Here is a 13,094-nt window from a genome sequence, read left to right as displayed (position 1 = left end):
GTTGAGTATGCCTGGTTTTTACAAAGAATCCTATATTTTTAAACTCCTCGTGACCCAAGTCTTTGCTCTAAGGAGAGAGAATACTCCAAAGAAATAACTGCTCAACTTTGAGGAGTATGACCCCTTTTGTTCATTCTGATTTTGAGGATTGAACCACCCCAAGGAGGCCCAAAAACAAACTGGAGAATGAAAATAAATCCCAGGGCTTAAACCCAGTGAACAATGGGAGGTCACTTTAGCAAACTTAATTCAAGAGAATATGACCAATCAATTGAGTTATTCCAGGATTGTGATGATAAAAATATAAACCTATCACTTTATCTCAAAAGTGGCCGCATTCCACCTCTTGCCGATGAAGTTAGTAAGAGTACTTACTGATCTACCTCAATCTAAGGTTTCCTCTCACACAATAGGGTAAGACATTTTTCCTCTACTCCTGATATTTACCCTCCTTGAAATTTGCTCTAGCTGTTACTTCCCCAATACCAAATGCCTTAAACACTCTGAAGTTTCACCCACACAGTGTGCTGTCTTGTTCCATGCCTGATGTCTTTGCTCAGACAGTCTCTAGTGCATGTTCTCTTGTGGAATAGCAAGAATCTCGCCTTGCCTTCCACACCATTACCCAGTGTGAAGACAATCTCAACAGACCAATCTAAGTATATGTAGGAACCAGAATTCATAAGTATTTTAATTTGTTGCAGAAATATTAAGACCTGATATTACCAATTCAAAACTTATATTTTGATAGTGAGCATGTCATAACTTTTTCTCAATTTTATTGAGGTGAGTCAGAAGAACATCTTAATTTTAATATAATTTAGGACACTCTGTGTACATAGTATTGTTTTAGTAATTGTGCATTGCAAGCTCTGTGATGCTGCTCCATTTTTTCCTTCTTATTAGTTTGTAAACCTCTGAAGAACACAGGACAGCCTCAGAACTGTAGCTTTTCTGTCCTTGTCTTTTTATTTGTTTAATTATTTATTTGTTTATTTATTTATTTTTGCAGAAGAAGATTGGCCCTGAGCTAATATCTGTGCCAATCTTCCTCTATTTTGTATGTGGGACACCACCACAGCATGGCTGCCAAGGAGTAGTGTGAGTCTGTGCCCAGGAACCAAACCCAAGCCACTGAAGAGAGCGCAGCAAACTTAACCACTAGGCCACAGGGCTGACCCCTATCCTTGTCTTTTTATATACAGATCTTCCTCAACTCACAATGTGGTTATATCCCAATAAGCCCATCATGAATGAAAAATAAGTTGAAAATGTGTTTAATATGTCTAAACTGCTTAACATCATAGCTAAGCCCACCCTAACTTAAATGTGCTCAGAACATTTATGTTAGCCCACAGTTGGGCAAAATCATCTAACACACAGCCTATTTTACAATAAAGTGTTGAATATCTCACTTCATTTATTGAATACTGTACTGAAAGTGAAAAGCAGAATGGTTGTATGGGTACAGAATGGCTATAAGCACATGGGTTGTTGAGCCTCACAACCGCGTGGCTGACCGGGAGCTGCAGCTCGCTGCCGCTGCCCAGCATCAGGAGAGAGCATCTTACCGCATCGCTAGCCCAGGAAAATATCAAAATTCAAGGTTTGATTTCTACTGAACGTATATCACTGTCACATCATCGTAAAGTTAAAAAATCATAAGTCAAACCATCGTAAGTCAGAGACCATCTGTAGTATATTCATGCATACTCTTCAGCCTGGATGAGCTGTTTTCAAATCCCAATGGCAAATAAAAACTCTTCTGATGATTTCTATCTCAAATGTTATTTTACATCTTATGAGAAGAAAGATTAGAAAGGTAACAGTAGTAAATTGTGGGTGACCTTAAAAGGATGGCAAATATGATTAGAATTTACCCGGCCCAGAACGAGGCCTACTTCTCTTCATTCATTCGGAAAGATGCATCGAATATATACCACAGAAGCAGGCATAATTCTTTGCTTCATGGAGCCTACAATCAAGTGAAAGATAAAATAATCATATAAATAAATATAAAATTATAATTATGACAAATGAAGAAGAGTTATCGTGATATGAGTGATGATATAAGTTATATAGTAGTGATTTAAGAGCAAACATAGAAATTTGACTTACATAGGAAGGTTGAAGAAAGCATCCTTAAGGAGCAAATATAGAAATCTGACTTACATAGGAAGGTTGAAGAAAGCATTTGAGATGCTATCTGAAGGATGACCAATATTTGACTAAATAAAGAAGGTACTAAGGAAAGTTTATAAAAACCTTAAAGAAAATCAATATGGCTAGAGAAGATAAACTAAAGAGAGACATGATTCAAGGTGAGTTTGGGGAAAAAATATGGGCCTTATAGCTACGTTTCTTAGGTCAAGTTCAGGAATTTGATGTGTATCCCAAGAACTATAGAAAACCACTAAAGGACTTTAAGAAACAGGGAAAAGGGATGGAGTACTAGGAGGGAGGGAGAAGATATCCATGTGGTTAGATTTGCACTTTTGAAAAGATTCTTCTAGTTGTATGTAAAGAGAAGATTTAAGAGATGAAAGGCAAAAACAGGTGACGTAGACCAACTACCTGGGTTTTGCAGTATCTAAAAGAGAAACGATTGCAGTATACATTAGCACAGTTGCAGTGAAATTGGAGAGAAATGAACCAATTTAAGAGATCCTTAGGAAACAAAGCCAACAGGACTTGGAAAAGGATGGCCAGTGGATAAGTTTTAAGGAGATGTTTAAAAAAGAGTCAGGTTTCTGACTTGAGCTGTTGTATTTGAATTCCATTTGCTGAAATGAAGAACATTGGAAAAGGAAGCAGGCTTTAGGAGAAAGATCACGAATTTGGAGCCATCAAGTGTGAGTTTTAAAGACCACTGAGAGTAGCAGCAGCACAAAATTAAAGGTCTTTTATGAAGATCAATTAAGCCTAGGTTTGCAGGGTGAATTGGGTATGATAATAATGGAAACGATAAAAGCAGATAGACTATTGTAACAACCTATGTGCCAGATATCAAACAGAAAAAGGAGGCTCATAAATAAGCAAAAATGATGAAGAATTTTTTTCATTATAAATTAAAATGCGAATGCATTTAGTAGATGATTTGCAAAGAGGAAGGGAAAATGGACTATTTAGACAAAGGTCAATTGGAAATTAATTCTTCCTTTTCCTTTGGAATAGGATTATCTTATGGGAGAAATGGAATTCTAAAGTGCTTTATTGGATAATAGCCAATTTAAATTTTATCAAATTAAAATGTAAAGAATATTTTAAGCATAGGGTGTGGTTTGAAGGCCAAGACAGAAAAATTTCCACCAAGACAGTAATGTTTCTGCTGCTTCTGCTTCCTAGTTATCACCTTACTCATCTTTCCTATTGCCTTGTCTTTCTCCCTTTCCCTCACCAGTCACTTCTACTACATTATTGCTGCCTTATAACTAAATATAAACTCATAGAAACAAAACAATCAAATTGTGTTTATGCAGTATATCTGATAAAGGTCTACTGAATATTTGCTACTGTATGAAATTATTATAGTCATGCACCACATAACGTTTCAGTAAATGACAGACTACGTATATGATGGTAGTCCCATAAGAATGGTACCAGATAGCCTAAGTGTGTAGTGGACTATATATATCATCTAGTTTTGTGTAAGTACACTTTACGATGTTTGCACAACGACAAAATCACCTAACGATGCATTTCTCAGAACAGATCCCTGTCATTAAGTGATGCATGACTGTAGTATATTTTTAAATTAAAAAAATAAATTTGTGATTTCCAGAAAACCTGTGGGAGAGGTGTTCCTCTCTGATTAAAAAAAAAGAACAAGACCTGAAAAATTGCCTTTTTCTGACTTTTGTGGGTCCAAGTGAAATAGTGATGCCTGTAACTGTGGCAGCCACCTTACTGTCATTAAGGGCAAGCCTGCAGTCAAAGCCAGAATGCTCAAGATGACAGGAAGGAAAGACTGAAGGAAAGCAGGTGCTTAATGAAACAGTTATGACTTTGCATTTTTGAACCCTGAGATGTCTTGTCTCCAAATTACTTGTTTTGTGAGATGATAAATTTCCTCACTGTTCAAGCCATTTTAGTTGTTGCTTCCAAACGTATCCTGATACAACTTAATTCACACAAAAAGGTATTTTTCATTCCCTCCCTATAAACCTCAACTTTCCCATAGTGATGTTTTTACTCATCAACTCACTTTGAAATAACAACCTAAATAACTTATAAATTATTAAAAAATAACTATCTTTAATCCATATAGGATATTTGGTTTACAACAGAAGTATATGAACATACTTAGAAGGCATATTATAAAACCATAACTTGTAAAATTAAAAATAACCTCATGAATTTAGCAACACAAACTCAGTTTCTAATCTCTTATAAATTATCATTGCAAAAATACACTTCTTGGTGCCATATCTGTATCTATGTCTATGTCTATATTATAACTGCTTTAGCAACAAGGGTATGGATGATTTATTTGAACTATAGTGAAGTAATATCTAAAAACTTAGTTATTGGTAAATATAGGCCAGTAAAACCATTAATGAAAATATATTTCAGTATATTGTAGGTTTAACAAAACTTCCAGAAAAGGCTAAATTTAAAAAATAATGGTATTCAAATTTTGTTAACCTGTAATTTAAAAAATTAAACAAGAAGCAATTGAAAGCAAAAATTAACTCAACACAAAATGAAACACAGAGATCTGAGCAAATGACTAGCAGTCACAGATGAAATGATTCCACAAGGTAAAGATAGGACCATAGAAAGCTGAAGCCGTACTCAGCCACATTTATAATATGCAGGTTAGCATGCTTATCAACATTGATGCACAAACATTTGCAGTTAATTTGACGACAGAAACCACTAACTCTGAATTTGAATTAAGTGAAACATTTTCACCGTACCCCAAGAAAAAGATTTCTATTTATCTCATTAGTAGACCTAGGTTTAAAGAAAATAGACTCAATTATTACTTCTTAAAAATTTCATCAATAAAATATCTGTGGAAATTTGTTTTCTCTTTTTATATAAGTACCTATATAATATACTCTATTTTGCCTGTTGGCTGACAAAAGTTAGAACATTTATTATCTGTCCCTTTACATAAAAAGTTTGCCACTCCTTCATTTAGTGCAATGCCTGGAACCCATTTGGTATGACTAAACCAATAAACAAATAGAGACCCCAATACCCTAAAATCCTTAATATCCCATACAAAACATTTCTGCCCTAACTGCTTCCTACTTTTCCTGTGGCATGTTCTACTATTTCCTGCCTTGACTCTTGCTCTAGCATACATATACATATGCAGGCACAGATAATGATATTTTAGAAACCCAGTGTTGACAGGGTCACATTAAAAAAATGATTATAAAAGAATATTTTGGCTTCGCATGGTGTAATAGTATCTTTATTGGTGCTGTAAAAAATTACCACAAACAGAGCATCTTAACTCAAATACTCTCGTAGTTCTGGAGGTCAGAAGTCTGAAATAAGTCTTACGGAGCTAAAATCAAGATATCAGCAGGACCAGTTCCTTCTGGAGTGTTTAGATAGAACCTGTTCATTGCCTCTTTCAGCTTCTAGAGGCTGTCAGCATTCCTTGGCTTGTGGCTGCATCATTTCAATCTGTGCTTCCATCATCATGTTGCCTTCCACTCACTCTTATTTTCTATTTCCCTGTTATGAAGACCCTTGTGACTAGATTGAGCCCCTGCAGATATTCCAGGATAATCTTGTCATTTTAAGATGCTTAATCACATCTGCAAATCTTCTTTACCCATAAATGGTGACACTCACAGGATTCAGGGATTAGGAGGACATAGGCATCTTTGGGGGGTCCCATTATTCAGCCCACCACACAGGTCATTTGAGCAACGACTTGTTTTGGATAGATAAGTTTTCCATATAGCTAAGATTTTATCCTTTTATTGGCAAAGTCTTCTTATTAGCTAAATTATATTGAATGGATATATTTTTGAAATACAGTAACTACTTCATGAGTTTTTATGCAAGAGTCTTTCTTGATAAGTTAGAGTTATCTCTCTAGATATTGTTTCACTATGTAAAATAGAGTGGTGACCACAGTCTGCTGATGTGGGCAGGATGATTTCCCCTAGATTTAATGGTCTGATTATAGTGTTTTGTATTGGGCTTACCTCCATGCACTAGTGCAGACGTAAAACTTTTCATAGTTTCTGTATTTCTCTTCCCATTGTCTATCTCAGAGTATGTGGTCCCTGCACCAACAGCATCACCTGGAAACTTGTTAAAAATACAAATTCTCGGGCATCGATTCAGAGCTACTGAATCAGAAATTCCAGGAGTGGTGTCTCAAGTTTCTGCTGATCCTGGAGATTCTAGAACCATTGGTCTATCAAATATAACCAATTCTCTGTGACTATATGTGTTTTTTGTAGTAGACTCTCTAATCTTGGTGCTTTGTTGCTTGTAATCTATTGTGGGATCGGAAACCAGGTGACTATTTTCTAGTTACAACCGTCTTCAATGTATGACCACAGAGGCTCTGAGTGAAAACTAGGAGTTTCTTCTATGAGTAAAGTCCATGAACCTTGTTGAATAAGCCATTAACTATCAATTTTATCTACTTTGAATAGTATTTTACTCTGATTACTTACTCATGCATTTGGTCATCCATAGACAATGTCTTGTATACTTGATTAAATTCCATAAAAATTAGGTGAAATTGAAGTAAGAGGTGAAGTGAAGGAATTCTACAAACCAGATTTTCCAGAAAAGTTCCAGTTCAGGAAATTAATTTTTTTAAAAAAAGGAATCCTCAAATATATGACCAAGGACATATATTTATGTATTTATTCAAATGTTACTAAATATTTAAAAACTTTCATCATTTTATCTTAATAAATAGGCCAACCTGAAAATATTTCATTCTATCAGATTTTTGGAAAATATGGCACTATAGATAGATAGATAAAAATAATTGAATAAATAATGATTCTTGGGTAAATAATGATTTGAACTATGTTTCTGGGTACTAAAATTAAAGAGAATGAATTATGTTGGTAAGACAATGTTTTGAGAAACGTGTTATTGCATGAATATAATAATTCAGCATCATTCCTCATATAAAATGTAAGGCTTTTGAAACTGATTTAACAAAACAGATTTTGGTCATTTAATAAGAAATTGGATTTATGAATAAAAAAGCAAAATGTAGTGATTAATGTACTAGTAGAATATACTCAGTAATAGCAATAGCAATGACATGCCAATATATATGTTCACTTACCAACGCCCTGTTTCTATAAAAGTTAAATTTTACTGTTTAAAAATGTGTTTTCTGAGACCGGCCCCATGGCATAGTGGTTAAGTTTGCTTGCTCTGCTTCAGTGGCCCAGAGTTCGTGGGTTCATATCCCAGTTGTGGACTTACACAGCACTTGTCAAGCCATGCTTTGGTGGCGTCCCACATACAAAATTGAGAAAGATAGGGACAGATGTTAGCTCAGGGCCAATCTTCCTCAGCAAAAAAGAAAAAAAAGTATTTTCTATCCTTTGAGTGAATATTTTTTAGTTGAAGAAAGTGCTGCTAGAGTGTTGCTGTACTTGTTAATAAGCGTAGCTGAAAATGACATCATATGTCCTTCGAAATCAAATCTTGTATTTCTATAGAAAACAAAAACTTTTCTGAAGTGCTTTCAGTGTTCTTTAATAAAATACCTTTGATCCAGAGAAAGTGGTTACTTGTAAATAAATTATAAACCTGTGCAAACAACATAAAAGTATGTATAGAGTTCCACTAATGTCTAGACATCATCACTTTTGGTAGACTCATTGTGTCCCATCCAGATCCCCTCCTGCCTTAGCACTGTGGCGTGTAACATCTCAGACCTTCGATGGTCTGAGGGCCCACTCTGTAGGCCACGGGTTATTTTGCCACATGCAGGGCAGGTCAGAAGTGCCAGGAAATTAGTACCCCTTGTGAGCAGCCTGTAATCAAAAGCTGATAAGAGTTGGTATGTTAGAACTGTGGCTTCCTTGTCCCTCAGAGGAATAACACTAAGGCACATATTCTACACAAATCCTCAACCTCTGGAGTAGGATTAAGATCCAGTTACCCACAACAGCACTGGTTTGATCATTCGCACTTATTGGCTTGCTTCTCTTCCTCGTCTCTCTTCCTCAATTACCTCCCAGTATGTCCTGAGATCATATTCAAACAAACTATTTACACTCATCCTTGTCCACTTCTGGGGAAACCAACCTAAAGCATCACAGAATTTGGGCAGACAGAAAATCACAATTTTGAAGCTTAAAGTATGGTCTTTAAATGAATCAGTCTTTAAAACAGTGCCACTATAAGAAAACATAAAATAGAACTAAGGTTATGGGATGGAGATAGAGGTATGACAACATTGGAGTGAAATTGAGCAAAAAAACAAATTTTAGCAGAATTTAAGGAAAAAAAACTGTTTCATTGAGCAAGTCCTTTAGACAATAAAATGTCTTGGCACAGTGGTAGAAGTCCTGTCATTTGAGGCATTTAACTCTAGATGCAACAATGTGTTGTAAATAGCAATGCAAAATGGCAGCAGATGGACATGATAACCTAATAGGTCTTTTCTGGCTCTAATATCTATGATTGTATGATTCAATTCAAATACAGTAGTTTCCTGTCTCTCGAGTGTGTAATACACTTCAATTGTGAAGTGCTACAATTTCAATACTAATATATTTGAAGTGACAGACATGTCACCTAAGCACCTAGTAGAGTTGTTTGAAATGCTACAGAAAACAAACTTTCCCCTTGTGGATATATTTATATACACCCCAATCATCCATCAGGCAGACATTGTTCCTATAAGTAGTTGTCATTCATTAACAAGACCCATATTAAATCTTTTGAAAGCCTATGTGTGTGGAATTATTCCACAAAGAAATAAAGAAACTGGGTCTTGCTAGTTTCCCGTGAAATAATATAGTCCGCACCAAGACGCTGATCAAAAGGCATGCAGATCATTGCACTTTCAAGGAAAGTCTGTCTCCATCAACATCAAAATCACTGAACTGAGAAATCTACAGTGTCTAAATGATGTTGGGAATTTTGCTGATATGTCTCTGTTTAGTGATACAACACATGTGGTTAGCTTCTGAAACATGCCAGGTATGTCATTCACTGTTGAAATAAGGAAGAGAAAGTCCTCTAATAATCCTCTCTTAGATTCAGTCCATATATTGTTTGTTTGTTTTTTCAGTTATACAGTGCAATTCTTGAACTTACAGGTCACCTATTGATTACTAGTGAAGATGAGGAGAAAGGAACAGTGGATCAAGTACATAAGTTCCATTTTCATGCATAGAGCTTCCTTTGAAGGAAATGGGACCTCCCAATCCAGATCACGGGAAAGGAGGCCCATTGACAAAGAAACTTCAAAGAAACCAGGATATAGATATCATAGATCCAGAGCAATGTTTCCCTATCAATGCCACTTGGTTTTAACGCTGCCTTATTTCACTGTTAATGTTCCAGAGTACTTAAAAGAAATAAAATTGAAATGCATTGTGCTTCTCAGATCAGTAGGTTTATTTATTAACCTTTCACTTGAATGAGATCCTTCACTTCACAGAAATAAATGAGTCAAGGGTCTTGGTTCAGTGTAGGGATACTGGTTCAGACTTCGGTGAATATATTCCCATGGCCAGTTACATTCACAGGCAGGTGTGCAAAGAAGTTGCAAGTGCCCTTCAAATAAGGAAGCGTGGCAGTTACAAAACATGGCTGTGATTTCTTTGACACTTCTCTCGTAGAAAGTAGGGTCTTTATCCCCTCTCCCTGAATCTGGGTGAGCTTATGACCACCTTATCCAGTAGAACGTGGCAGATACGATGCTCTGTGACTTCTGCAGTAAGGTCATAAAAGTGCATTCATCTTCAACTGTGATTGCTTCCATTACTTCACTCACGTTCATCTTCAACCACTCCTGCAGTCCAGAGACACTATGTGAGATGTCTGACCAACCTGATGTCTCCTTGCTGTGAGGCAACCCAAGTCACATGGAGAGGCCACATCGTAGGTGTTCAGTCCCAGCCGTGCCAACTTGAATCATACCAATATGGATGCCAGACAAGGGAGTTATGAAGTTTCCAGATTATTCCATCTTCCAGTCCTTTGAATCTTTCCAGCTAAGGCCCCAGAAATTGTGGAAATGAGACAAGCCACTCCTATTAGGCCCTTCCTGAATTCCTGACCTACAGAATAGTGAGTATAATAAAATTACTGTTGTTTTATACCATTAAGTCTGAGGAAGTTTGCTATGCAGCAAATAAAAAAAAAAAAAAACATGACTGGAAGACAGACGGGAAGGAGGGAGGATGGGAGATAGCCTAAAAAAGAAAGAAGGAAGAGAGGAAGAAAGAAAAGGAGTACAGAGGAGAGGGAGGGACATAGGGAGAGAGAAAGGAAAGGAGGGAGAGATGAAGGAACAGGGATAATCTGCCCTGAAATATTGTTAAGCCAGGTCTTCTTCACATTTTACCACAAATAAATGGATGGAGGATCTCTATTATGTGATGCAATCTTGCCTTCCTCAGAGAGGATTATTCAATTTAAATATAGGTTAACCAAATAATTGAATAGGGATACTAAAACATGGAAAAAAGGAGGAGAAAGAATTTCCTTTATTTGGGGAGCTCATTATAATAATGTACATTAACCTTGTAGAGTGATTTTAAAAAGGTAGCAAAACAAATAAAAGGTAAGAAAGAAGATACTTGAAAAACAAACACAAATTATTTCTTCTACAAAAGGAGCATCACAATTAGGAGCATCATGATTTTAAATAGGTTCCTGCCACCAGAGCCAGAGAAGCTCCAAGCAGGACATACAAAAGAAAATGTTTCTTGCTGAGTGCAAGCCCATCAACATAACATTGATTATCGAGTACTGTATAACTCATTAGTTTAGACATTAATTGGTGGAAATTAGTCACAAACTATATTTTCTCAATTATTTAAAGGCATTTGCAATAAAATAAATTTTTTATTTAAAAATTTCCTTAAAAATAGTGGTATAGCTAGAAATATATTTGGTCTTTGTCCCTGTGCCTGGAAGAGAGCTGTTAAAACACTTGGACATTCTGAGTGATGGGAGTGTCTTCTGTCATTCATAAGGAACCCCGGGTGAACATACGTGGGTTTACGCTTATGAGTGGACTTAGGTCGATTTCGGGTTGGGTCCCTAGATAACCTCAGAATGGAGCTGGTCACCAGAAACACCAAGTGATTACAGGGTTGAAACTTTCAGTGCCATCTCTGGGAAAGGGGGTGAGGTGGGGCTGGAGATTGAGCTATAGAAAAAGTCTTGAACAAGAGATTTGCTGAGCTGGGTTGGTGAAGACGTTGAGGTGCTGAGAGGGTGGTATGCCCAGAGAGGGCTTGCAAGGTTTACGCCTCCCTCACCCCATACCTTGCCCTGTACATCTCTTCCATCTGGCTGTTTCCGAGTTGAGTCCTTTGTAATAAATCAGTAAACGTTAAGTAAAGTGTTTGTCTGAGTTCTATCAGGCGTTCTAGCAAAATCTTGAAACTGACGAGGGGCTTGTGGGAACCCCCAATTTATGGCTGATTGGTCAGAAGTACCAGTGACAACCTGGGACTTTCGCCTGGCATCTAAAATGAGGGAAGTCTTGTGGGACTGAGCCCTTAACCTGTGGAGTTTGTGCTACCTCCAGGTCGTTAGCATCAGAATTGAGCTGATCTGTAGGACACTAAGTTGGTGTCTGCAAAGAACTGGTTGTTGGTATTGGAAAACACTCCAGAAAAACCGAAAAACAAATTACTGACCAGCCTTTCAGTTCTATGAAGTCTATTTTTCATCCTATCATTTACAGGAGCCTAATTCTTCCTATGACCTATGAAAAAACTACCTGAAGCATGGAGTTCTGTGCTTAATTTCACTCAGCCTGAAGAAAATTTTCCCAAATGTTTAAGTTTCTGTAACTTGCCTACTCCCTTTAGGGTTCTCCCTCCCCTTCCATAAAAGTAAACAAATGCATCGTAACCAGGGGCTTCCCCATTTCAATAATTTATTCAGCTATAGCTCTCTCATAATCTAGAAATTGCCAATATCTCTAGAAAATGGTATTGGAGATAAAAGAAGGAAGAAGTTAAAGAGACAGAGAGATTACCAGTGAATTAGGACATGGGTTTAGCAAGAGGTAATTTTGATCACTTGGAACATAAGTGGTGCTAGCTGTTAAAATACTTGATTTCTCTTTCTGTACTAGGTAATTAAAATCTATTTAAACCGAGGGCTTCCTCCTCTCCATGAAACTAACTCTCATTCTTCATTTTCTCTCTGCTCTAGTCTGTGCTTGTGTACTTCCTTTTTCTCTGCTTATTTCTCTCCCCATCTCCTAATCTGGTCTCTCCTGTCCAGGGGCTAATATTCATACCCATTCTTTCCTACATTTCTAAGTCCCTCCATAAAGTTTTGTCTATCCTTTTGCAGATATTGATAGCATATATCCCTCAACCATAATCACAAAATCAGTGACAGGACTTTTCACCATTATTTTGAGAAACTTTTTCAAAAGAAGCATGTATATAAATTTACCCTCCTCCTGCCCAAATATTTTTATACCTCTGACATAGTTTTTTCTATAATTGACTATTTCAAGCTATTAGGCCATTCTAGGCCATAATCTTATAATTTTTCTTAACTTTTTCTTATGGAAAATTTCAAACATTTCAAAGAAGGGAGAATTACATCAACTCCCACATACCCATCACCCAGCTCTAATGATGATTAACATTTGGCCAGACGTCTTAGAATTTTTGAGCTTAAGAGAACTTTAATTACAGTAAGTCACTATTACAGAGCTCTGTGGTGACCCATCATTTAAGACAACAAAATTGTAATTCCCTAAATTGAAGGTTTTCAACCATGTTGAACCCATGTTCACTTTGGAAAATCACACAAATAAACGAACTATATCTGCCTTCATATCTAACTGGAATGTTATTTGGCATTTTAAAATAAACAATTTTAATTATAATAAAATAATTATTATATTAAATAAGCTATTCCAAAATATATAT

Source organism: Equus przewalskii, chromosome 20, assembly GCF_037783145.1.
Source record: "Equus przewalskii isolate Varuska chromosome 20, EquPr2, whole genome shotgun sequence".
In the NCBI taxonomy this organism is placed as follows: domain Eukaryota; kingdom Metazoa; phylum Chordata; class Mammalia; order Perissodactyla; family Equidae; genus Equus; species Equus przewalskii.
This window is presented reverse-complemented; position numbering follows the sequence as displayed.